Source organism: Mustela nivalis (assembly GCF_964662115.1).
Source record: "Mustela nivalis genome assembly, chromosome: 2".
NCBI lineage: Eukaryota > Metazoa > Chordata > Mammalia > Carnivora > Mustelidae > Mustela > Mustela nivalis.
Genome location: NC_139021.1, coordinates 141,503,187 through 141,530,821, shown reverse-complemented (window position 1 = coordinate 141,530,821; position 27,635 = coordinate 141,503,187). Strand labels below are relative to the sequence as shown.

The window sequence follows — 27,635 nt, the reverse complement described above, 5'->3', positions numbered from 1 at the left end:
TCCCATCAGTAAGATGTGGACAGTAACATGTGCATATACGGAACTGACCTCAAAACCTTTCTCAGGTGTCCACTATCTTCACCCAGCAACCTCAGAGATCACATATTTAAGATGGAAGCATCATAACACAGATGGAGCTGGAATTGCCACGTGACTGCTTGGACAATACATGTCAGAGTTCTAGTAGATAACACATGGCGCACACAGATTGAGAAACTGAAAAGAGATGCACAGGGACAAAGCATCTAGATGACGACAAGTTTTACAGAGAGCAATAAAGAATGATACAGTACCTCAAGGTTACCAAGAGTGGGGAGACATTTCCACTCCTGGCCTGGAGAAGCAAATGAAAAGAAGATTCCAGAACCCAGAGAGAAAGAGTTGTATGGAGAATTTCCCCCTTGAAGAGAGGGAGGATGGTAGGAGAGAAAGCACTGCAGAAATAAACACGCCAACCTAATCCTTCCCCTGCTCTTCAGTTATCTCACGTTGTTGTCCTCCACTGGCTAAACCCAACCAGAAAGTGACAGCAAAGGGTGCATCAGTGGAGTGTAAGTAGGATGATCTCCAAGACACTTGCCAAGGCAGAGAATGTGAGAAAGTAAATACAGTCTCAAACAGAAGAGATCTCTCCCAGAAGAGAGCCACCAAAGAGAATTCCCAGACCTTCATCAGATTATAATATAAACAAGAAAACTTTTCTTGTATTAAAGGCTATGCTGTTTTTTAAAAGATTTTATTTATTTATTTGACACAGAGAGAGAGATCACAAGCAGGCAGAGAGGCAGACAGAGAGGGGGAGGGGGAGCAGGCTCCCTGCTGAGCAGAGAGCTCTCTGCTGGGCTTGATCCCAGGACCCTGAGATCATGACCTAAGCAGAATGCAGAGGCTTAGCCCTCTGAGCCATCCAGGCACCCGGAGACACTGCTATTTTAGAGTTGCTTACTACAAATTACTAATGGTTGCCTTAACTAATATATGGCTTATATATCCTACCAACGCCTCAGATTCTATAAGGTTCCTGTGAATACATGGGTAATACAGTGAGGTGGATTCCAAAATACAAGAGCACTGTTTTAGAAATAAGCCATACAGCCAATTCCAATGAATCAAAGCAGAGATACATAACGCTATATTAAAAAGTTTGAAAATTTCTCATTCCAAAAAGAATTTAACATAACTTGATTGATGCATTTCTATTTACATGTATTAAAACATTCATTCAACAGGTTAGTCAGATCAGGAGGAAAAAGGAAGAGATGAAAGTCTGGTTGTCATCCAAATCTGACCTAGTGCAACTGACTGCATTACGGAATGCTTAATATTCTAATACCTGGTGAAGGGATCATTCTCATGCATTCCTGCCCCCCTGAACTCAGGAGAGGACGTAACACTTGCTCTAATGGAATATGGGCTAAAATGACATGTCATTTGCAATAACTTAAAGGGTTGGTATGTAGTTCAGTATGTCTCTTCTCTGCCACTGTAAACAAGCAGTGATCTAGATAGAGGTTTTCCATCACACTAATCATGGAGTAAATATAACACAGACAAGACAGAGAGCCAATGTGCAATGGACATGTAGCTTTGGCAACAAAGAGCTCTTCTAGCTTTAAACCATTATTGCTTATTACCAGTGCATAAGCCAGCCTATCCTGACCAATGCAGGAAAATGGAGACTTAATAGAGAGATTTCCATTGTTTGTCATCCTGGCAAGGCCATTTTTGTGCACAGATGAGTAAACCCAGCCATTGTTAAATATGTGGCCCATTCAACCTTCATTGTTCTGATTCCTCATTCACCAAGGAACATACTGCTTTTGATTCTTATTTTAATTTCCTATGGTTGGATAAGCTAAAAGGAAATAGTGGTTAAATATATGCACATTGATTACTTTATGTCTATTATAATTTATTAATTTTACCTATTGATTGTATGTATCTCTTATAATCTTTGTTCATGTTGGCCACCCATGAAAGACGGTTATGATCTCGATTGGCAGACAAAGCCATATTTCTAAGCAATACTACCATGTAAAATGTCTCCAAACACAGTGAGCAGACCTTCCACAGTAACTGTGTCTTGCCATCACTATGTTGAAGAGAGGAAGCTATTTCCATTTTCAAATACCAATTGTATCCAAACCCAAACCAAGCTGCATTTCTAAAGCCCAAGTACTGAAAGGCATTTTTGAGGTTTCCTCCTCGACTCTGCTGCCCCCTTCTGTGGAAATGAAATCTTCATCAGAATCCAACTACCACTCTCCTTGGCCATTACAATGAACTTAATCTGAGGCTCTTTTAGCTTTGCTTGAACTTTTGCAACAGTTCAAAAATTGGTGGCTGTGTCTTCACTTTTCTCTTCATAATCCATCATACATATGACACAGATGGTCTTTCTAAAACACAGCTGTTATTATTATTTTTTTTTCTGTTCAAAATAATCAAGTTACTCTGTGTTAATCCAGCATCTTCATCCTGACCTTCATGTCCTCCCCAACGTGCCTCGGTTGAATCTAGTGTATGGTCCTCTGTGTATGTGGTATATCAATCAAATAAACAGCCTGTTGTCTACATGAGTGCTGTGGGCTGCGGGACTTTTAGGAATGAGTTTTTATATTGTCTAATAGCATTCAGTCATTTAAAGGCATATGTTTTCCTGCTAGTCATCCTCCCCATCCCTCTGGTTCTACTATGTCTTTTTCATCTACCAATGAGGGTTCAGTAAAAGACAAGAAACTATCATCCCTTAGGTTGAGACCTTAACATTTAAACTACTGATTTTTTTTAAAGATTATTTATTTATTTATTTATTTGAGAAAGAGAGAGAAAGAACATGAGAAATGTCAGCAGGAGACGCAGACTACCTGCCGAGCAGGGAGCCCAATGTGGGGCTTGATCCTGGAACTCCAGGATCATGACCTGAGCCAAATGCAGTCACTTAACCAACTGAGCCATCCAGGCACCCCAAACTACTGATTTTGATTCAACCAAAGACTCAGTATGCACAGTTTCAGTCAAGGCATCCTAAAGAGGAGAAGCTTAGCTCTATCTAGACGTAAGTGGACAACATGGTTAACAAATACTGATGATGACTTGCACAATATAAAAGAATGCGAGTTCACTTAGTAGTGACTGTTCATTGACTGAAGGAGACAAAGAGGTGTATGTGGAACTAACTGTTGTTCCCAAAGTGCTCAATGAACCTTCAGGTGACTGACATTTTTATTTGTTTTCCTTCTCTTTCTCAAATGCTGGTCACTCAGGGAAAACTGATGAAGACCCACATACCCCTTGGTTTGCTCTTCAACCCAACAAGCCACCACTCTGGAATGACCATACTCTAAGATTCCATCTGTCACAACTCTATCTCTAATGCACTTATCACATGCTACCTCTTCCTCCTCAAAGCTTTGATACATCAGCCTATTCCTTCAAATCACTGCCTTCTGTGAGTTAAGAGGCTTAATGCGTACAACCCTGACTTTGAGATGAGGGTATATTAAATCTGAGTCATTTACTTGTGTGAACTTGGGCTAAGAGCACTACACATCTAAACCTGTTTCTTCCTTTTTAAAATGAAAACAATTTTATATATATATATATATATATATATATATATATATATATGATCTTGTGAACTGAATTTTATATATATATATATATAATTCAGTTCACAAGATCTTTCCTTTTTAAAATGAAAACATTTATATATATATATATATATATATATATATATAATTTAGTTCACAAGATCTAATTCACAGTTCACAATAGAATGATTTCACAATAGAATGATTTCATGATTTTACTACTATGGGAAATCAAAACCATCCTAAACAATATTAAAACACCAAAAACTTTTGGCTAAAGTACTATCAAAACCCTATTTGTTAGACTACTTCTCTCCAGGAAAGTATGTTAGGTCTTCAGACCATAGAGTCTAGGTCTTTCCACAAGCCATTCTGGCTCCAGTGTCTGTAACTGCAACAGTATCTTGCCAAGCTCAAATATCTGTGAGGTAGCATAGAAGGTCTTAGAAATATTTGTTTCTTTACCTCCCCTCCCCTTTCTTTAGTGTTATGTTGATGAGTGTATGTTAACTACCTTCCTCTATAAGCTCTATGTTCTTATGGAGCATGACTCATCTCACGATTCTCTAGATTCTTAGCAAATCTGAATATAATTTCTCATACACTAGACACCGCATGAATAAATGAACTCATGTTGAATTTATCTGAAGTGAAATACACTTTGGATTTCCTTAAGAAAAGACACTTATTACATATCACAGAAAAATCTACTCTAAGTGGTTCTATAGTTTCCCTCTTACAACAGTTATATTTCAGCTGTATGCTGGTTGATTATGTTTATGTTTCCTTCTTTCAGTGCTTTTCTAGGAGCCCCTCCTTTATCAGTTCTCTGCTGAGAAAAACAACTTCATCAGTCCTATTTGAAGGTTGTCCTCTCAATAATCACGCTTGAAGGCCTCCCATCACAATGGTCACTCTTCTTTAAGAAGTTAATTGGTCTGCTTCAGTAGATTTCACCAGGATTTTTCTTTTTAATTTCAAGTATACACCTGGAAATCCTGGAGTGCATTTTCAAATGCCACAGGAATGGACAGTTCACAATAGAATGATTTCAGGTAACTCATGATTTTACTACTATGAGAAATCAAAACCATCCTAAACAATATTAAAACACCAAAAACTTTTGGCTAAAGTACTATCAAAACCCTATTTGTTAGACTGCTTCCCTCCAGGAAAGTATGCTAGGTCTTGGGACCATGGAGTCTAGGTCTTTCCGCAAGCCATTCTGGCTCCAGTGTCTGTAACTGCAACAGTATCTTGCCAACCTCGAGCTGGCCACCCTAGACCTCAACCCTGTAGTTCAGACTGTTTAATTGAAATTGAACTTGGCTCAGCTGATTATGAAATTGATATCCTTTTTCTACCCACCCCCCCCACCCCACACACCTTGTGGGGCAACAGGACATGGATATTGCAAGGCCTTTCCCTGCAGCTCTGAACTGGAAGTGTTAGTTTACTTCAAAAGAAGTTATCAGTTTTACCTCAGGGGATAAGGACAGAGAAAGGGCTTTGGAGACCAACAGGCCCAATCCCATTCCTAAGCCTATCAGGGCACTAGCTGTGTGATGCTGGGAAAGTCTTCTTGCCTCTGAATCCCCATTTCTTCAAGGACAGCTATAAAGAGAGAATTAGATCACACAGTTGATACACAGTATTTGATAGCTGAGGGAAGAAATCCACCCCACTCCTCTCTTCCTACTTCCCCAGTCTTTCATTCCTTGTGAGACAGAAGCAGCAGGCTGAGTAATCTCACCACATGGTCTTAGCCTAGCCCTCCCTCTGCCCTTCTTCCATCTGCTAATTACAACATTATCTACAAACAAATATCATCTATGATTCCCTCTAACAAGTATGTGAATATCTGCTCAGTGTTAGGGTGGGCACAGGAGTAATTAGAAGTGCACCTCAGTGTGTCAGGAAAGAACCAGCCCGGGGCAAGGGTCAGGATTCCTGAATCACCGCTGTAAATGCTGTGCCAGCGGCACCACCAGCCACACCAACAACACGGGCAGTATTAACAGCATGCACTGTATAAGCCTAGAGCTAAGAACACACACTGTCATGGCTTCTGCAGCCTCTGTTTTGTTCTCCATGATACTTCCTGCACCTAAACAAGTTCTGGACATTTTTGCAGAGAAGGACATCAAGGTGTCAGCAGAACTGTGTGTCCTCTGATATTCTAGAAACATATCCTGTGTGCTCACCTCTTGTACTTTCTAGTCCCATTTTGCAGATAAGGAACTGAAGCTTACAGACCGAAGCCAACAACCACAATTTCCTAAGTGTTAGTATAGGAGTGTGCACCTTCCTCTATTCTACCTCCACATAGATGTGCATATATACATATTCAATAACCAGGATTCTGCAAACTGGTCTTTAAACTTCTTAAAAAAAAAAAAAAAAGAAGGGACGCCTGGGTGGCTCAGTTGGTTAAGCAGCTGCCTTCTGCTCAGGTCACGATCCCAGAGTCCTGGAATCGAGTCCCACATCGGGCTCCTTGCTCAGCGGGGAGCCTGCTTCTCCCTCTGCCTCTGCCTGCCATTCTGTCTGCCTGTGCTCGCTCTCTCCCCCTCTCTCTCTCTGATAAATAAATAAATAAAATCTTTAAAAAAAAAAAAAGAAGAAGAAGAAGAAAGAAAGGAAGGAAGGAAATTATGTTTTGGGAACTAGATTAATATAGCAAAATTTGTAATGTTGTGGGCAACAGGCCGGGATTGCTCGCTTGACCCCCATCTAAATCCTGGTTTTATATGCAGTGGCCCTAATATTACATGACAGACATCACCCTACCAGGTAAGAAATCACTCTCTTTGTGGTCTGGCCATATACACATTAACACAAGTGCAAATAGATGAGAAAACCAGGGTTTTACATAAAATGCCTAAAAATACTTCTATACATGAAAAGTGATTTTACAGGTCTCAAATATATATTTGCATTAAAAAAATTGGTGTATTAAAAGATAGACCAGTTTATCTGTTCATTTAAATGTTCATAGGAAAGTGTTTCCCAACCTATGTACTTAGACTGTCAACTATATTCAGGTTCCAGAACCTGTCTGAACATGCAGAATTAAGCATAGCTCTAACCAACATCCCAAAATTAAAGAAAAGTTTCTAGAAAGTCCTACAAATTTGTTTACTTTTGGTTTAGGTTACTAGGCTTTAAAGAATAAATGTATAAATTAATAGTTTAGTTATATAATTAATATATACATTAATATATACATTTATTTATCCTTTCTTAAGTTGTCTGAAGTATTATAGTTAGAAAAAGGCCCTCAGACCCAATTAATATTCTGTAAATTTAAACTAGAAGAAAGAGTAAATGAATGAGCTAGTGAATGAATGAATAAACCAACACTTTTTTTTTTTTTTTAACCTCAGAAATATGGCCTTTCTCCAAATTAATGTAGGTTGATAAGGACTGGTGATATAAAAAGTTTGGTTTTTAAATCTTTGTTTATTTGCACTTACATCCTGGAAATACATCCCACTCAAATAGCACATGTAGTATTGATACCTAACTGTCAAGAATTTCTCTACTTTCTTACTAATAAGACAACCAAGAATTACAAATGTTATTCTCTCTTTGTAAACCATCTTTCATTTGTTTTTCCCCCTAGGAACTGTTGCAAAGATAAAAATCTGCCCTTTGTTTGATCCGCAACCCAGGGAAATAGCATTTATATATCTTTTTCTCTCATGCTGCATCTGAAACGTCATGATAGTAGTCAGATAAGCTGGGTGTTTCTTCAACTAATGTTTTCAGGGATTCCTTCCCCATATTTTCAATGAACATAAAGTGATAGCCTCATGATTAGAAGCAGAGGCTTTTAATGGAACAAGTATGTAAGATTTTATTTTCATAAGGTAACATCAGTAACTGTGTACAAAATATTCACTGATTTTCAACTCTAGATGCTTTACACATTTTAATTAAATGTCCTCTCTTTTGATCAGACTACATCAATTTCATATTATGAATAATATCTTAAGATTTCAAGAGCAATTTAGACAAAACAGTTATATAAATGAGCAGATTCATTACTGCTTCTGTTCTGTTTATAATAATTGCATATTTGGAGACTAAAGAGTTAGAGACAATTTTTTCTAAAAAGAAAAACACAAATACCCTAAAGATTTTAAGAGGTTTTTTTTTGTTTGTTTGTTTGTTTGTTTGTTTTGCTTCTCATGGATTTGTTTATCAGGAATTGCTTAAGTTCTAGAACAGCCTTTCTTTTTCCAATATTATCTTAAATGAATATTACATGGTCCTTCATGCGCCCTTTTAGGCACCCAGTGTTGTTTATCTAGGATAATATACTTTCCTTCTGATTAGAGGCAAAGCATTCCCTTTGTGGGAGAAAAAGATGGGATAATATTGAAAACATGGATTGAGAGTAAAATTATCACTCAGAATATAAATAAGCCCACACCAGATCACAGAGAATAATAAAAACAGCAACTACATGGGACTACGTTCTGTGCACTATTCTAAGCACTTTATATATATAACCAAATTTTACATGCTTTCCTTCTTTGCAGAACAATTTTGGGTCTTGTGTAGGAGGGCTGTGTGCCTTTCTGCACACAGAAAGCACTCTGGAACCTTCATATCACAGAAATGAACACTCAGAGAACCAAGGTGACCCACTGAACTTATCAAGCTCCTCAAAAAGAAGAAGACCCACATTTCTTTTTAAAGGGCAGAGTTCCTTTATATAATAGAAGAAAATACATCCATTCCTTCACTAAACATTTACTATGCGACTGCTGCCGTGCAGTATTCTGACTAGTCAGTGAGATTTCTGCTTCCCTGAAGCTGTGGTGAACGTAGCTGGTCACTCTTGCCCTGACTCCTAGACTCAGAGCCTCCTTTCAAGATGGACAGAATTTTCTTAAATCCTTAAGATGCATTCTTTGACATCCAAGGACCTTTGAATTCTATTTCTATTCACTAGACAGGAATGGAGTTTGGAAACCTGAACCACAGAACCAAATCTGAGGAAGCTATCACTTTTCCACGAACCAACCAAAATATGGAAGAATGATTCCCAAAAACCTTTCTTTCTTTCTTTCTATATATATATATATATATATATTTATTTATTTATTTATTTTTATTTTCAGCATAACATAACAGTATTCCTTGTTTTTGCACCACACCCAGTGCTCCATGCAATCCATGCCCTCCTTAATAGCCACCACCTGGTTCCCCCAACTTCCCACCCCCCCGCCGCTTCAAACCCCTCAGATTGTTTTTCAGAGTCCATAGTCTCTCATGGTTCACCTCCCCTTCCAATTTCCCCCAACTCCCTTCTCCTCTCTAACTATAGAAGACTGCTGGGGTCTTCTTAAAACCCAAGCAACTCAGTCTAGGGAGGGACTGACTAGAGAAAGGGCCTGCTGATTATATGGAAAAACCCACACCTGCCCTCTACCATCTTCCTTATCACTCACTCACCATAGCTTACTTAAGAAAGAATGATCAGAAAGAGTCTGACCACCTAAAAATGATAACTCTTTGCATGTGCTGTACCTTCATGATGTATAAAGTACATCTGCTTTTATCATTATCTTTTAGCATACACAAATAGGCTATTAAATCCATATTTCACCAATGAGATAACCAAGTCTCCGAAAAGCCTACATGGGTTGTGTAGGAAGGTCACAGAGGGCGGGCATGAAGCATGAACCCAGTACTCCAGTCTTTCAAGCCAGTACACTTTCTAATGCTCCTTAAATTTGTTAAAATTGTCCCAGAGATTTGAGGGAAAAATGTAGAGTTTACCAAATCATTTTGAGTACATCATCTTATTCCATCTCCTCCACAACATATGAATTTGCTACTACCCCCATTGTAGAGGTGAAGAAAGAGTCTCTGGGATCTTATGTCTGAAAACAGCTGGGTACTTCGTATGGGATTACTTGGAATGGTGCTGATATAATGATGCAGAACATTTGGTGTATGACTCCTGGGTTTCTGACCTTGTTACTTATTTATACTCTGTTACTATGTATGGATTTTCCATAAATCTTACCAATCCTTACCAATCAAAACAGGTCTCACTGAGCTAAAATCAAAGTGTCGGCACAACTGTGTTCCTTCTGGAAACTCGAGGGAGGTACCCATTTTCTTGCCTTTTCAGTTTCTAGAGGCTGTCCACATTCCTTGATTTGTGGCTGCATTCCATCTTCAAAGCCAACAACAGCTGGTCGAGTCCTTTCATGCCACATTCCCTCTGACACAGACTTCCTTGTTTCCCTCTTTTCAGGACCTCTGTGACTGCATCGGCCCCATACAAAATCCAGGAACATTTCCCCATTCAGTATCAGGGGATTAGCAGCAACCTTAATTATCTCATTACCTCTTACTATGCAACATGACATATTCACAGATTCTGGGGATTGGGACATGGCCATCTGGTGGGGAGGGGGTGAGGAAGCAGTATCCTGCCAACATCTTCAGATTAAGAGCTGAAGCCTTACTAGGTGGCTTAAAACTGTTTTCAAGATGTGAGGAAGACAAACTTGCTGCCCTGTGCATTCCCATCAGAGACCATGCTCCCTGTAGAGACGGTTCCAATAGCACTTGAGTTCAGCTAAAAATGACCTATTCCTGGCAATCAGGTCGGATTTTTGACCTCTAAACTGAGGGTTTTCCTTTTGACTCTTCATTGCCCATTTGTTTCATCATAAGCAGAAATAAATCTTTGACCAATTTCAGGTACAAGGCTAGACTCTACTGCACATGTACAGAGATATAAAAAAACATTTTCTCCAAGACTGCGAATTACAGTCCTCTTCTAGCAGCCTTCAGGAGAGCTGTCTGGAGCTCTGAGCTCTCTCTCACCTGAGCTCTGGAGTGGATCCCCCCATGCCCACCTCTCTTTCAACCATGTGGATCAGAGCAATGCTCATCCTAACACATCCACGAGATAGGAATCCCTCTCCGTGCCCCACCTGCACACAGGAAGAACGCTAACAAATTGATAAGGCAGTTGGTGATAGACTGAGAAGGCTTTCTGGAAGAGGTAACCCTTCAACTTAGCCTTGAAAGATAACTAAAATTTAGTCAAAGACTGAGGAGAGAGAGTTTTCAAAGGAGAATGGAGTACTTGAGAAGACAGTGATGCCTGAGATAGACCTGTCATGTTTGGGGAAAGGATAGGATCCCTAAGAATAAGAGATCAACCTGGTCTTCCTTGATAAAAGAACTTTCAGCAGGCTGTCTTATAGAGAAAATGCCCTAAAATTTGTTGGTGTCGAAGTCAAATAACAGTATAATTACATGTATTATTAAAGACCCAAGTCAAACACTACCTCCTCTGTCAAACTTTGGAGGGTAAGTCTTCCCACCACTGCCCTCCCACGGCACTTGCTTCTCTGTGCTCAGACCGTTGTCTGACTCATGCAGTGAGATGTGCACGATGTGTCTCTCTCCTTCAGATCACGAACTCCTGGGAGGCAGCAACAGTCCTCCCACTACCACATGGACTGACCTTCCTGAATCTGTGCCCACACTCTCGCTTTCCCTCTCATCGCAAGGAACACAAGCCTCTGTTCCTGTCGGAGGCAGTCCCTTTGCTTATATTCTGGATTTCATGTCTCATCTACTCAAGGACTTTGTTCCCATAGAAATTCATCTCCCACCTTGCAGCATCTATTTCTCATTCTGCATACTTTTATGCATACAAAAATATCCAGTAGCCTTTCTTTGACCTTGGTACCTCTCCTCCTACAGCTGGGGTTTCTTGCTCTTTGTCATAGGAGTCCTTCAAAGTCTTCTGTGCATGCTGTCTGCATTTCTTCACCTCGCAACTTCAACCCACACATACACTCGCAACCCAGTCACTCCACTAAAATTGTTCTGACAAGGTCAATGGCAGCCTCCACATTGCCAAATCCAAAGAACACCTCTTCTCTTTCATCTTAGCATGTCAGTCAGTGATATCTCACATAGTTAAGCCCTCTATTCTTATCCTCTTTCAGATGTAGCATCCAGAGTTTTCTAGTTTTCCTTCGACCTCACTGTAAGCTCTTTCTGATTTTTTTTTGTCCCCTGACTCTTCCTCATCATGGAACTTCCAAATGTTGCAACCTTCCACAGTTAAACCCTGGGACCTCCTCTGTCTCTGCTGTTTATCACACCCTGGTCCATGAGTAATTCCATCTCCATACTGTTGAGTCTCATACTTACGTCTACAGTAATGACTGCTCCCTTCAGGGTACTTACTCAACTGGCTACCTGGATGTCTAATGGCACTTCTGATGGAATGAATATGTTGTCTTACTCTTAAAACCATTTCGTTTCTTTTCCCCAAACATCCCCATCTCACTTATTCCAAGGCAAGAGCTTAGAGCCATATCAGTCTTTGTCTCATCATTCATACCAACTCCATCAGCAGGTACCATTCTAGGTTGAGCAATTGGCAACTCCTACCTGGGGTTTCTCCCATCTGGTTTCCTTTAGTGCTTGCTCCTCTACCCTGTAGTTTATTATACAGCGGGTAGAATGGTTGATGTAAATCAGTGTGGGCCACTATACTGTGTCAAACCCTCTACTGGATTCCCATTGTACTTAGAATATCAAATCCCTTCTTATACTTAAAGATCCTCTAAAATGTAATCCCCTTTCTATTGACTTCTTCCAGCACACCTTGCATTTTCTGTCTTTGTCTCGGTCTCTCTTTTTTTCCCTTTCCTCCTCACCCTTCCCCCCAAATGCCATCAGCTTGTTCCTAAGCTTATTCCCCCTGAGAGTCTCTGCAGTTGCCACAACCTCTGCCTGAATATCGTGTTTCATCATTAACATCTTAAGTCAAATGCCATGTCTTGGAAATGTTCCCTGACCACCTCATCAAAACACATTATTATGCTATAGTAGTTTTTCTTTATAGCACTTATCACCATAAATTTCTTATCTCTTCATTTGTGTTCCCCCCCCCCTGTGGTCCCTAGACAATCCACTAGATTGTAAGCTTTGTGCCTCTCTGTTCCCTGATTATCTCCTGCACGCAGAATAGTACCTGGCATGCAAACAGTGCTTAATAAATACTTATTAAATGAATGAATGAATACATTCATTTAGACAAAGAATAGGTCTAGTAGGGTGCTGGAAGTCAAGAGAGAGGGTTGGCAAAATAGTGTGTCTCACGGACTGCAGGGCATCCTTGACCTGGATTTTATCCAAAAGCATCCTCCGGTCAGCTTGACTTTGTGTTGCTCCGTGGGCTGCCTGGTATCCTCAGGCAATCCCAACAGAGAATGAGTCACACGGCCCCCATCTCAATAGCCATGCCCTGTGCCCACTCCTGCCAATTACTCAGCTTCAGCTCTGAGCACCGTACTGTAATTACACCTGTTACTAATTAAAGGACAAAATAAATGTGAAGTGCCAGTGAAATACTGCACAGGAGTAAAGCAGCAATTATATTTATTGTATAATTTCCATTTGGCAATTATATTGATTGTACAATTGAACATACTGCATAATGGTGATAATTACAATTGTTAACATTTTCTACTGGGAAGAATCCAAGTGGGTAAACAGGTTGCTTTGAGTTACTGACAATCAGAGGGGGAGTTTGGAGTTTCTCTTTAATTCTTGCACATATTGATCAGAGATATTTCCTTAGGAAATACTGAAGTTTGAAAAACAGACCTTTCATGTTTCAAGAAGGAAAATCAATTTGAACCTTTCAGTATTTTGCATTGATGGAAGTAGATAAATGCAGGGGAAATCAAACCTGAGGAAAAAAAGGGGAAGTGCTCTTGTGTTAGAATGGAATTGGCAATGAGCCTCAACTACAGGACCTGAGGCCGCTAGGAAACAAATCCTAGGGCGTAAGAGAATGGGCACTGGCTGAGGCCTGAGGACAAATCAATCCTCTTTGGTGGATCACATTTGCATAAAAGATTTTACCCCAGAGTGGCCAGAACAAGGGGGTGAGAAGAGAGTTTGGTAAGAAAGCACACATGCTCAGCCACAGCCCTCGGAGTTCTCCTTATACATATTCAGAAAGAAGGAATACATGGTAGTTCTCCAACATGAATAAACTTGCCTTTTGCTGAGTTCCTTCATAAAATGAATCTTGACCGTTCACATATCTGATATTGTATTTTTTCCGTGCCTCATTAATGTTCCCAGAAGACTCAAAGAATTTAAAGAAGGAAGGGGATTAGAAGTCATGTAGATACCGCTCACCATCACAGGGGTTGGAATGTGATTATGGTGGACATCAGTGTAGTCAGCTGAGTAAGAGCTCCTCCAGAGTGGAAGAGCAGGTGAAGAAAAGCTTAGAGTTATACTTAAACCTAACTGGCTGAAGAACGTCAAAGTCATCCCCAAAGCATGGCTGTTTATTTGAGAGTCACGGGCCTGTTTACAAGTTCAAGTACTGACATTGTTTCATTTACTCTAGAAAAAATATGGTGACTTAGATAGAATTGGTATGTCCCCCACTTTACAGGCTAAAGAAACTAAGGCTTTAGTAGATACTGTGCCTTTTTACCTAAGTCCGTTAACTCCTGAACAAAATTTTATCCACATATCTAACCTGCAGGGAAGAGCCTCCCCATCTCTAGTTCAGGGGTAAATCCAGATTAGGCTAACCACCAGCAGATCTTACTCTGCTTCAGCCAGTCAGAGCAGTGGCACTAGTCTTGCCCGTCACTGGCAGGGATGATAAGTGACCCAGTTATGACTCATGTCATGTCAAGAAAATCCTGGGGGTGAGGATTTGTGGGAAGAAGTTTCTCAGTCTTTTGAAGGGTACAAGGGAAAAGACATGTTCCTCCTCTCTCCATAGGCGTTGTTACATCTGTATATAATGCCTGGTCCTCGAGTGCCAACATGTGTGCATGAGGGGGAAAAGAGGAGAACCAAACCGAGACACTGAAGATAGCAGGACAGATGGTTGGAGAGAAAACCTACATCTGAGATGCTGCCAGTGAGCCACTGAATAGAGCAAATCTAGAGTTATTCTGCCTCTGATGTGCTGTTATTGAAGGCGTTTTCAGGAGCTTTTCATCTCCTTGGCAGATGAAAGTTCCCTCACCAGTCCAGAGGCACAGAGAAGTAGGATGTGTTCAAGGTCACAGAGGAAGTAGGAAAACTTGTCCATGAACAATGAAACCAATGACGTCTAACTTTCCATTGCTTTAATACTGGGACAAAATGAGTAAGTGATATCTGGATACAAATAGAAGTGAAAACCGTATCTTTTTATCTATATTTCTATAGAAATTTGGCTACATTAGAGGATCCAAAAAGAAACTAGAACCATTACTAACTTTGTATATGGGAAAACACTGTAAGATGGATCACCAAATGCTTTAAAAAAAAAAAAAAAGAGCTTTAATTACTTATTTTAGTTAAAAACCTTAATAGTAAAAAAATATTTTAGTCTTTTGAGGATGCACCAAATTTGGACTTTTGTATTTCTCTACTTGAAAAACAATATATTTATTAATGATAATATGAAAGTAATAGTTAATATCATTTCATAGGCAAAGTATCAGCCCTTGTAGGATGTCTCAGTGTGACCCTCTCAGCAACATCATGAAGCAGGTATTATACCTCCCCTTTATTAACAAGCTATTGGGCAAAGGGGTTTTGTCCAAGGAACCTAGCCTGCAATGGCCTGTACCCCAAAGTCTGTGCTCTGAACTGCATGTTGCAATGCTTCGCCATTTTGGAATATTCTATCTTAGTTAAATTTTTTAAAAAAACACATTTAAACTTCAGAAAACAGACAAATTGTATAAGGTCAAAAGACTTTTCAGTGCCATTAACATTTTGAAATAATTTCTTATCTTCCCCTTGAACAAGGTCATTCAGAACTATTCTATTTATATAAAGTTTAGCCATTTTCAAAATTTGCCATTTCATTATTCACTTGATTATTCTACTGCTTTTGGAAATCAAACATAATATCCTGAAATAGCTTTTTTTATTAATGAGGTTCAATCTTCAAAATAATTTCTGAAAATGTACATTCAGAAATGCCATCTAAGTAAAGGAGAGTCAGTGATAGAATGTGATCCTTTCATTAAACTTAAGCATATGCCAGAGTGAAAACATTGGCCCAGCCACCTTCACAATGGGCTTCCTCAGGGATCTGGTCAACCTTAGTACTGATGCTATCAAACATTTAAGAGAACTAGCAAGGAAAGAAACCTCCCTCTGGCCCACAGAAAACTCCAGCACTGGGGCACCAGGGTTGCTCAGTAGGTCAAGTGGCCGACTCTTGATTTTGACTCGGGCCATGATCTCAGGGTCCTGGCATCTAGCCCTGAGTGGGGCTACATGTGCTCCAGAGAGTCAGTTTTGGGGTTCTCCCTGCTCCCCACCCCATGCTCTGTCTCTAAAATAAATCTTCAAGATGAAATAAAGAAAGGAAAAGAAAAATCCAGCACCACAATTCCTGGTTTGAACAGGTTGGTAAAAGACTCCTGGGTTTTATCCTTCCTACTCTAAATCTGATTCCTATTTCCTCAAACAAATACTGAAAATTTTTATTTAGCAATAAAGGTTCAGGACATAGATGATTAACAGCAAAGCATGAATTTTGGAAGTATCTTTAAATGTGTTTCAAGAAATTTAAAATAACTGTGAAAAATTAATAACTACTATAAATAAAGTTTTCATATCCATGCTATAAGTACCCAGAGGTGAGGATGCCTTAATGACACATAAGCTAATTAAAACTGTCTTGCCTCAAGAAGAGAGCAAATAAGAACCTTAGGAATGTTAAACCAACTTATTGTTCATTTCACCATCTCTAAAGATGGCCTTAGTAACATGCCAGTTCCCATGTGTTTTACAGTTCCATCACAGGCACACCAAGGAATTCTTAACACATGGAATCTAAAAAAAAACCCACATTCTAAATATTGTTTTACTTATAAATTTATATTTTTCATAGAGAAGTAAAATAAATCTATGAAAATAAACTCAATTCCAAAAAGCACCTACCAAAAGGTCTCCTCTACGTGGATGAGGGTCCAGGCTGGGCTCTAATCTAGCGCCAACAAGATCTGGTAAAAAATTTATGATGGTCTGGAAAGAAGGGCAAACCAGGGCTTGGAAGAATGATGACTGTCTCCCTCACATGTCCTCAAAAATGGGATTGCCCGTGTAATAGCTGAGTCTGCCATGTGAAGGGAAGCATGATGCTCAACAGGCCGGAAGTCCAGTGTTCCAAAGCCTTAGTCTCCTGCGAAAGGGACTTGAATGTCCAGAAAGTCTATAATAGATACAGATATATAATTTCTATGACCTGAATGTATGAGTCCATAAATGTTTGGGCCAACCTATTTGGGCCAACCAAAGGCCAACCCTTGGGGCCTAAGTATGGGCCAACCCTGTGATTCCTGATTAAATACCCCATTTAATAGTAGTAATACAATTGAAGGGGCTTAATGATGATCACAACCAGCTATCTGCTTATCACATGCCACCTGCCTTTCTACTGTGCTCTCACATTCCAGTTGCAATACACAACAGACACGTGTGCACACACCTTGGAGAACTGTTGGGTTCGGGTTAAAATTCTGAGGTGCTGGAGGAAGAGGATCTCACGGGGTCACATCCTAACTCTTCCTGTCAGTGGCCTGGACTGGAGGCACAACACCAGAGTGCTCATCATCCCCTCATTCCTGTGGGAAGGAGCTTTTCAGGAGGGTTCCAGCATTTATTAGGACTGCAGGAGTGGTTAACTCTCACTTAGGTAAGCAGAGCAGAGGGGTTTCTCTTCTGGTTCCCACAGGACGCCTCTACATTGGTAAGGATTTCCAGAGGTTTGCGGGGACAGGCAGGAAAGAGGAGTAAGATGTTGCCTATTTCCTAACACCCGTGTAAGTTATAATCTCTTTGGGGTCCTGCATGCTTCTGCTAAAGAAATTATCTTGTTCTTAAGCAATGAATTCTTGAGTCAGTCATTTGCTCAGGTGATTCCCAATAATATCATGCCCACACTGACACTTAGACATGACATGATGAGATTTCTGCTGTTCTCTGGTGACAGACAGCCGGAGAGATGCAGAAGAGTTGATACAGCAGAGCGGAAATGCTCCTTTTCAACTCAAAGACACGTGATGCCAGTCACAGGGTCATAATACAGAGCAATAAGTCATAAGAAACCCTTTGGGTTGGGTGACAAATCTGCACTTGACCTTATTTTATTCTTTATTAAAATCAAACAAATTATACAATGTAAAGGTGTGATAACGCAGTCTCTGAGCATTTTCTGGAATGATTTTGAAAGATCCTTGAGCCAACTCCCCATTTAGCAGCTGGTCAGCCAGCCCACTAGCCCCACAGGCTTCTGCTTCTGTATTAACTAATAATGCAAAAGACACATTCCAATAATAGTCTTCTTCAACACAGGCGAGTGAAGGAACAAGTATATCATGCAGGGGGGTTAAGAATAAAGGTTTATCTCTATATCTTCAGTCTGAAAGGCTGCAGAATGTGAGTGGCAATATAATGCATTTTATTTTGAAAAACCGGTTTCAATTTAGAATTCTTTTCACTGTTAACACACACTTCGTTCCCTCTGCGGAGATTAACTGGACTAGGCTGACCCGTGTGCAGGACAAGGTTTGAGGAGGGTGAGGCCGAAAGATAGGAAAGAGAAAAGGTTAAGTCAAAGGTTGAGAAAGGCAAAGCTAATTACCTACCTCCTAAAAAAGTCGTTCCTTAAAACGACAACTGGACAGATGATTTAATATCCTAATCACTTGTAGAACTTCCTAACACAAGGCTGGGCACCTACTGCTCAGTTAGAGGTTACTTTTCTTTCCATTACTCTCTCTCAAAAAAGGGTCTGATGAGAGAGAGCTGAGCTAGTGGTGGTCCTGGACCAGGATCTCCCTGGGCTAGCCCCGTATTTTCATTTTTAACAAACTCTGTTTCCAACCTCTTAAATAGTTATTTACTGATCTCTCCCAAAGGGTCACAGGTAATAGGCTCAAGATGATGCTGCCTTTTACTTATACTGTGTAAAGCACTCAAAGATGCCCTGTCAATTAATTAGCAGCTTAATTGGAATGAAATTATGTAATTAAGCATCTCATTTCAAATTAGCTATAAATGTTCGCCAGCTCACAGGAATGAGATTTTCGAGGGGCCTTCATCCAGACCTTGTTGGTTTTGACAGTAAGTCAATGTCTCCCTACCTTTTTCTAAGTCAGAAAAGCAGGATTTTAATGAAGCCCAAAGATAAGTTCCATAAACCAGTCAGATATCAGTTTATTTACACTGTATAGGAGCTGGTAACATCCCAAAAGAACACGGTCTTCCTTGGGGCAAGTCTATTGACCAGGTCCCCAAAGAATTAATTTGCCTCCAGAATGGAATGACAAAATACACAGTATTATAAATTCGGTGTTTGTAAAGTATCACCAGGACTATGTTCTATTTTCTATATATTAAAAATCTATTCCTGTTCTATATAAACAGGAACTTTAAACTGTTCTGTAATTAAAGACCAATGGCTTCTCTTTGCACCGCCCCCCGCAGTGTTTTAAAGCATTTCCCTATCATGATGAATATTGCTAGTCTTCCCCAATCACTCTCTGTGTCTCCCTCTAACCTCTTCCTGCATGACAGCCTCATCTGGCCAAGTCCTCGCCAGTGCCAAGTATGGAGCTGGAAGGATGTGGGCAACTTTGCCATCATTTTCCTAACAGCCAATTGCTTGCCCTCAACTTCTCTTTGCCCCTTGAAGAAAGCAGATGTTTTTCCAATGAGCCAGATCTGTGAATGAGGAAAACCCTTTGGGGATTAACAGAACAATTAGAAGAAACCTGAGCCTTTACATAACCTTGTAGAGTATACAACTGTCTTCCTGGCCTGTTCTCCTCTCTTTAAACCTGAGTTTCTGAACCTTGCGACTATTGTAATTTGAGCTGAATAATTCTTTGTGATGAGAGAGTCCTCCAGGCATTGGAGAAAGTTGTCTGATTTTTGTTTTTGTTTTTTTGTTTGTTTGTTTTGTTTTGTTTTGTTTAAACAAGCTGTGGCCAGTTTTATTAAAGAAAAATTCTGCGTGATTTACTTTTCAGCAGTCTGTTCTGGCATGCTTCTAATGATGTCAGAATCACCTGGATCAATGAGAGCCAGCCTGCATACTCTGTAGTATTTCCCACATGCTGTGCCCAATTCAATATTATTGCCACTGTAGTGATGGACACCAGTTTTGGCCAACAATGCGTAGTATTCTAGTTCAGATTTCCTCAAGGGCAGGCAGTTGTTGGCGAGGATGACCAGTTTCGCTTTGCCACATCTGATCATTTTCAGAGTCTGCTTGTACTCCAGCACGTATTTTCCACTTTTCATAATGAGCTGGAGCCTGGAGTTGATGGACTCCAGCGACTTTTTCGTCTTCTTTGCGGCCACCATCTTCCAGCCTTAGGTGCGGGACGGCCCCAACCAAGAGCAGCCGCCAAAATGGCCAGGAGAGAGAAAGGCTGTTTTTGTTTTTTTTAAAGATTTTATTTATTTATTTGACAGACAGATCACAAGTAGGCAGAGAGGCAGGCAGAGAGAGAGATGGGGAAGCAGGATCCCTGCTGAACAGAGAGCCCATGCAGGGCTTGATCCCAGGACCCTGGGATCATGACCTGAGCCGAAGGCAGAGACTTAACCCACTGAGCCACCCAGGTGCTCCTGTTTTTGTTTTTTAAGAACGATCCACACCCCAGATGGCACCCAATCTGAGGCTTGAACTCACTACCCTGAGATCAAGATCAGAGCTGAGATCAAATGCCACAGGATTATTATTGTCTTCAAAGTACTTGTGTAGTAGGGATACCTGGGTGGCTCATTCGGTTAAGTGTCTGTTTTTGGCTCAGTTCTGATCCTGGGGGTCCTGGGATCAAGTCCCTCATTGGGCTTCTTGCTCATCAGGGAGTCTGCTTCCCCCTCTGCCTGTCACTCCCCCTGCTTGTGTGTGCTCTCTCTCTTTGACAAATAAACAGATGAAATATTAAAAAAAGAGTACTTATGTCATTGAGTCACAAACTAAACTAGCTACTTTTTTGAGGGACACTACTGTTACCTGATAGAATGGCTGATGGGGAGTAAAAGGCTTTCAAACTATGTTATTTGGTAGGAACCTTGTCAGCAAAGAATGAGATGAACCTGGAACTTCAGGGAAAACAGTTGAGAGTATGTTGATCGTCAACTGTTGCTACTGATAAAATTCAAGCAATCAAGCGAGAATTAGGATTTGGGAAAATTAAAATTCACCACCATGAGTTTGGCAGCATAAGTCATTTCCAATGTAGCTGGTAGCCAGATCAATAAAAAATTTTTCTGATACTGAATTGTCGTGAGCCAACATTTAAAAGATCTGCTTAACTCAATGAAACAATATTTTCCAAAATACCAATGTAAGAGGTCATCAAATGATATACAGGTCAAAGACCCATTTGAAGTAGAGTATGGATCAGTGGGTTGTAGTGTCATTCAATACGATTTCAGATTTCACATTGCCTGTAATCTTTAAGAGCTATTACCTGATGAGTTAGGGTAGGGAATTTAAGAAATCTAAAATTGTCAAATTTGGCGACAAAAACAATCTTTCTTTTTCTAACGCATATTTGTATGAGATTACTTTTCCTCACATACTTCCACCACACCAACATAAGGTAAGGGATTGATTACAGATGTATATATATGAATGTAGCTGTCTTCTGCTAAAGCACCCAATAAAGAGACTTGCAAAAACTAAAGTAATGTCATAGCAGGTTATCAAGATGGTAGAATAGGAAGCCTTAGACTATCCTTCCTCACACAGAGATACCAATTCAGAAAAGTACACAGATCAATAACATCCTTTGTGAGAAATCCAGAAAACAGTTAAGAAGCTTCTGCATCCCAGGTAGCATAAAACCAGGTGCAGTGAAGCCAACAGGAAAATGCATGGTACCATCTCACTACAGTACCTCTCTCTGGCATAGTATCACATGATTGGGAGCAAACTCCTTATTCCTGGACTCTCCCTGGAGGGAGAGAAAAGACTGGACTTTACTTGCAACATTCTGACTTTTCATGGAGTGGGGGCTGGAGAGCCTAAGAGACTGGCTTCTGTCTCACTAGTCTTACATCACAGTTGAGACCTGGTGTACTCTTCATGCCTGGAAGCCACCGAGAACCAAAAAGACGGGGCAGTGTGCTGCTGATTCAGACTAGCCACAGTCCACACGGAACAAGAGATTATGAGCTCTTGAAGTTAAGAAACCAGCAAATCCATCCAATTAGGAATCTACCTGCACAAGTCCACAAAAGATACATCCACAAGAAAGTCTTAAGAAGCCTTCCTGGAAACATCAACTGACAAGATTGAATCATGAAGAAATAGAAATCTGAACAGACCTATGACTAGATAGAGTCTGAATAAATCATCAAGTATCTCCTCAGAAAGAAAAGCTCAAGACCAGATGGCTTCATTGGTGAATTATACCAAATATGTAAAGAGTTAACACCAATTCGTCTCAAACTGTTCCAGAAAACTGAGAGGCAGGAATATTTCCAAACATATTTTATGAGAGCAGCATTAACCTGATACCCAAGCCAGAAAAATACTACCACAAAGGAAGCCGACAAGCCAATATCCCTGATGAATACAGATGTAAAAATACTCAACAAAATTCTAGCTAACTGAATTCAACAGATATCAAAGGATTAGACATCATGGCCAAATGGGATTTATCCTTGTGATACTAGGATGACTCAACAGAAGAAGATCAATTGATGTGATACACCACATTACCAGAATGAAGGATAAAATCACATGGTCATCTCAATAGATACAAAAAAAAGCAACTGACAAAATTCAACATCCACTTATGATAAAAACACTTTAACTAGGGATAGAAGGAAACTACTTCAACACAATAAAGGTCATATATGACAAGCCCACAGCTGACACCATACTGAAAGCCCTTCCTTTGAAATCAAGAATAAGGCACAAATGTCCAACTCTTACCACTTCTACTCAACATACTACTGCAAGTTCCAGTCAGAGAAAGTACCTGAGAAAAAGAAAGAAAAAGCATTCAAATAAGAAAGGAAGAAGAAAAATGATCTCTGTTCACCAAACAAGGGAATTTTATAGGCAGAAAACACTAAAGTTTCCTCACAAAAACTGTTAGAATTAATAAATGAATTCAGTAAAGTCACAGGATACATAATCAACTATAAAAATAAATTATTTCTATATACTGACAATGACCAATACTGAAAGGAAATTAAGAAAACATATCCATTTATAATAGCATAAAAAGGAATAAAATATTCAGGAATAAATGGAGCCAAGAAAGCCAAAGACTTGTACAATGAAAACTACAGATTGCTGAAAGAAATTAAAGAAGACACAAATGGAAAGACACCTTGTGTTCACAAAATGGAAAGCTTAATATTGTTAAAATTTCCATACAATCTAAGCCATCTACAGATTCAAAGTAATCCCTAAAAAAAACTCAATGGCAATTTTTACAAAAACACAAAAATATCATGTGGAAGCACAAAGGACTCTGAAGAAACAAAACAATCTTGAAGAAGAAAAATGAAAGTGAAGGCCTCATACTTCCTGATGATTTCAAGCTACAATAATCAAAACAATGTGGTGCTGGCATAAAGACAGATGTACAGATCAATGGCACAGAATAGAGAACCTAGAAATAAATCCATGCATGTACAGTCAGCTAGTCTTCAACATGAGTGCCAAGAATACACACTGGGTATAAAAGAGCTTCTTCAAATAAATGGTGTTGGGAAAAGTGGATAGCCACATGCAAAAGAACAAAAATGGACCTCTATTTTACACTACTCACAAATATTAACTCAAAACGGATTGAATAATATCTAAACGTAACTGTAAAACTGTAGAAAATAGCATAGGGTAAAAGATTCATATACTGGTTTTGGCAATGATTTCTTGGACATGACACCAAAAGAATAGGCAATAAAGGCAAAAACAGACAAGTGGGACTACATCAAACTAAAAAGCTTCTGTACGGCAAAGGAAAGAATTAACAGAACGAAAAGGCACCCTATTGAACGGGAAAAAATACTTCAAACCACACGTGATAAGGCATTAATATCCAACTATATAGGAATTCCTCCAATTCATTACAAGAAATACAAGTAAATCACTTTTTTTTTTTTTTAAAGGGTGCAATGGTTTGGACAGACATTTATCCAAAGAAGATTTACAAATGGCTAATGGATACGTGATAAAGCTGCTCAACATCACTAATCATCAAGTAAATGCAATTCAAAACCACACACGATTTCACTTCACACCTATTAGGGTGGCCTTTATCAAAAATAATTGCTGGTGGGAATGTAAAATTGTGCAGCCACCATGGAAGACAATATGGAGGTTTTTCAAAGAAAACTAAAAACAGAACTTCAAAATGATCCAACAATCCCACCTCAAGTATCTTTCCAAAAGAACTGAAAACAGTATCTTAAAAAGATATTTGCATTCCCATGTTCATGGCAGCATTATGCCCAACAGCAAAGGAATCTATATAACGTAAAGGAGAGACCTTTTTTTTTTTTTAAAGATTTTATTTATTTATTTGACAGAGAGAGATCACAAGTAGGCAGAGAGGCGGCCAGAGAAAGAAAGGAGGAAGCAGTCTCCCTGCTGAGCAGAGAGCCCCATGCGGGGCTCCATCCCAAGACCCTGAGATCATGACCTGAGCCGAAGGCAGAGGCTTTAACCCACTGAGCCACCCAATCGCCCCAGGAGAGACCTTTTTATTATTATTTTTTTAAGATTTCATTTATTTATTTGACAGAGAGAGAGAGATCACAAGAAGGCAGAGAGGCAGACAGATCCAGAGAGGGGGAAGCAGTCTCCCTGCTGAGGAGAGAACCTGATGCAGGTGGGGCTTGATCCCAGGACCCTGGGATCCTGACCTGAGCCAAAGACAGAAGCTTTAACCCACTGAGCCACCCAGGCGCCCCACGGAGTCTATATAACTTAAATGTCCATTGCTAGATGAATGGATAAAGAAAATGCAATATACACACAGAATGGAATATGACTCAGTGACAGAAAAGGAAATCCTGTAATATGCCATAAGATAAGTGAAAATTTGAGAATATTCTGCTAAGTGAAATAAGCCAGTAACAGAAAGACAAATACTACTTAATTCTACTTATATGTAGTACTATGTACTAAATATGTACTAAAATAGTCAAACCCATTGAGGTAGAAAGGATGGTGGTTGCCACAGGATGGGGTTGGGGAGAATGGGAAGCTGCTCTTCGGCAGACATACAATGTCATTTATGCAAGACGAAAAAATTCTAGAGGTCTGCTGTACATTATGGTTATCATAGTTTATAATACTGCACTATATACTTAAAAATTTCCCTGGATGGTAGATTTCATGTGTTTTTTTTTTTAACTATAATAAATATATATACAAAGCAATGTTACTTTTTCTCCTTTTTTTTGGTTTGGGAAATAGTTTATTTTTCACTAAAAAGGAACATAAGGAATAGCATGGAGGACATTAGGAGAGGAAAGGGAAAAATGAAGGGGGAGACGAATCAGAGGGGAAGATGAACCATGAGAGACTGTGGACTCCAAGAAACACACTGAGGGTTTCAGGGGAGATAGCTAGATGGGTTAGTCCAGTGATGGGTACTAAGGAAGGCATGTTTTGCATTGACCACTGTGTGTTATATGCAAACAATGAATCATGGTACATTACATCAAAACCAAATGACGTACTGTATGGTGACTAACATAATAAAAAAATAATAAAAAATTGTTATTTATTTTAGCATGCAATGGCTTATTTTTGTTTTCAAAATCAATTATACATATTTAGAGAGACAGAGAGTGAGTTGGGAGGGAGGAATTGAAGAAGAAGGAGAGAAAGAGCCCAACGTGGGGCTCAATCTCATGACCTTGAGATCATGACATGAGCCAAAATCATGAGTTGGACACTTAATGACGGAGCGACGCAGGTGCCCCTCAATGAAATATTTTTAAGTTTCCTCATTGTACTTTTTAATATTAAAAATATTGATAAGTATGGCTCACTGAAACAAAAGCTCATAAGGTAACTTCAATAACTTTTATGAATGTAAAGCATTCCTGACATCAAAAACTTTGAGATCCACTAACTTAGTTAGATTATACTCTTGATAACACACACAGTCCAAGCACTTTTATTTTAATCTTATCAGTTACACTTACTCATCATATAGACTTTTAAACTTGGGTGCTAATGGATTTATCTAACACTCAGTTTATATACGAAGAGGGTTTTTCATTTCTTTTAGGAAGAATTAAACCGTTGTATATAATGTGTCATTAGTAACCTTTTCTTATGTTTATGATTAATTTCCCCAGATACTTACAAACCCTTTGTAAAAAGGATAAATATATTATTCTTTTTAGTGTCTCCTTAGATTTAAACAAGTCTATGAGGCCTTGATAGTTTGTGAGAAAGCAAAAGAAAGAAAAAGGTAACATGTAACTAAAAATATAAAAGACAAAATTGAAAAATACCAGTGATACAAACACAGCAAACAGTATATGACTGCTGCTATATATCCCAGACACTGAGCTATCTTATTTAATCCTCTCAACAGCCCAGTGAGGTACATAATATTATCATCATTGTGCAGGTAAGGAAAGGGAAGTCTATGTGATAAGTCCCTTGTCCAAGCCAGCAAGCAGTAAGGCTGGGGTTTAGTGGTGTGCTCAAGCCAGGACTGCAACCAAGGCCACTGCGACTTCACAGCTGCATTTCTGCCTGTGTGTGGTTTAGAGGGGTGGAGTTTTGTGTTGTCAAATATATGCGGCTTCTAAGCTGTTGTCGTTTGAGCCCAGATGAGCAAATCCAGGTCAGCGGCAGTGCCACTGCCAGTGAAACAAGTCAAGATGAACAGGAGTCACCGGGCTTGGGAAATTACCAGGGGCATCAGGGAATGCCATGTTGCTGCTCTCAGCTGGAGACAAAAATAAACAAACTTGTCCATAAAGTGCAAAAGGTGTAGTGGACTCCTTAGCACCCACCACCCAAAAAAACACCACCAGAGAAGAAGACTGAGGACAAGATTGCAGAAGGATGAAGCTCAGGCAGCTCAATCTGAGTGTTTTCTTCTCTTGCACATGCTTTGTGTGAGGGGGGTGCCTGTGGGCCCAGGCACGGGTCCAAATAACTTGGGAGCATCAAGCAGACATTTCTGTCCCTCTCCTCTCTCCTGGTGGCAAATGTAGCCACGGGACAGTTAGTGAGATCGCTGGGATTCTGAGAATTGATATGCCAGCCACTTCCACTCAATCTCAGTATAACAGAATGAGTAGCTGGGTAGGGATACATATTCTTTCTTCAAATTCAGGTAGAAAGGGGAGTGGTCCCCTAACGATGTATGAAAGCCAGAAGTTTTTTAAAGAGAATGCTTGATATTATACTGCATCTCCCAAAGTGTGTTCTGCGTGCATGGATTCTGAGGCTGAGCAGATCTGAAAAGGGCTATGAGGTAGAGTCAAAGTTGGAGAACCACATCAGTGTATTAAAAGCTTTGGGAGCTATTGCAGGGAAAACAGTAGTTTATATTGGGTTAAATTCACAGTTTCTCATGTTGAATGCAGAAAGGTTGTATTACGGACCCATTCTGGACCAGTGGGATGAAAGAGTACAAGAGGCTCTGGGCTAAAAACAAGTAAACAGACCTAACCTGCACAAATCCTTGATTTCTCTGTAACTCAGACTTCTTACTGGGAAAATGGGCATAACAACAATTATATGAGAGACTTGCTGGAAGAATTAAATGCATACACACATATACATACACACACACACATATACCTATATATAGCATTTATATGAAGTGGGCAGTAAGTGGTAGTCCTCCACGCAGACATGTGTACTGTCTGCGCTGCAGTGTTTTCCTTGCACAGCAGTTACAGAAGTAATCATCCGAGTAACAGAACAACTGTCTTCATTAAGTACTTGACATTGTAGTGGGGAGAACAGTATCTGTTCTTGGAGTA

The 27,635-nt window shown here is 39.7% G+C and overlaps 1 protein-coding gene and 1 pseudogene across 11 annotated transcripts in view; both read right to left on the bottom strand.

Moving 5' to 3' along the window:
* NRG3 (neuregulin 3) overlaps window positions 1–27,635 on the bottom strand; it is a 1,043,540-nt gene that overhangs the window by 728,115 nt on the left and 287,790 nt on the right. The window lies entirely within an intron of this gene.
* LOC309858996 (large ribosomal subunit protein eL30 pseudogene) lies at window positions 19,578–20,065 on the bottom strand (annotated as a pseudogene). Its single transcript has one exon. The product of its transcript is annotated as a large ribosomal subunit protein eL30 pseudogene (transcript).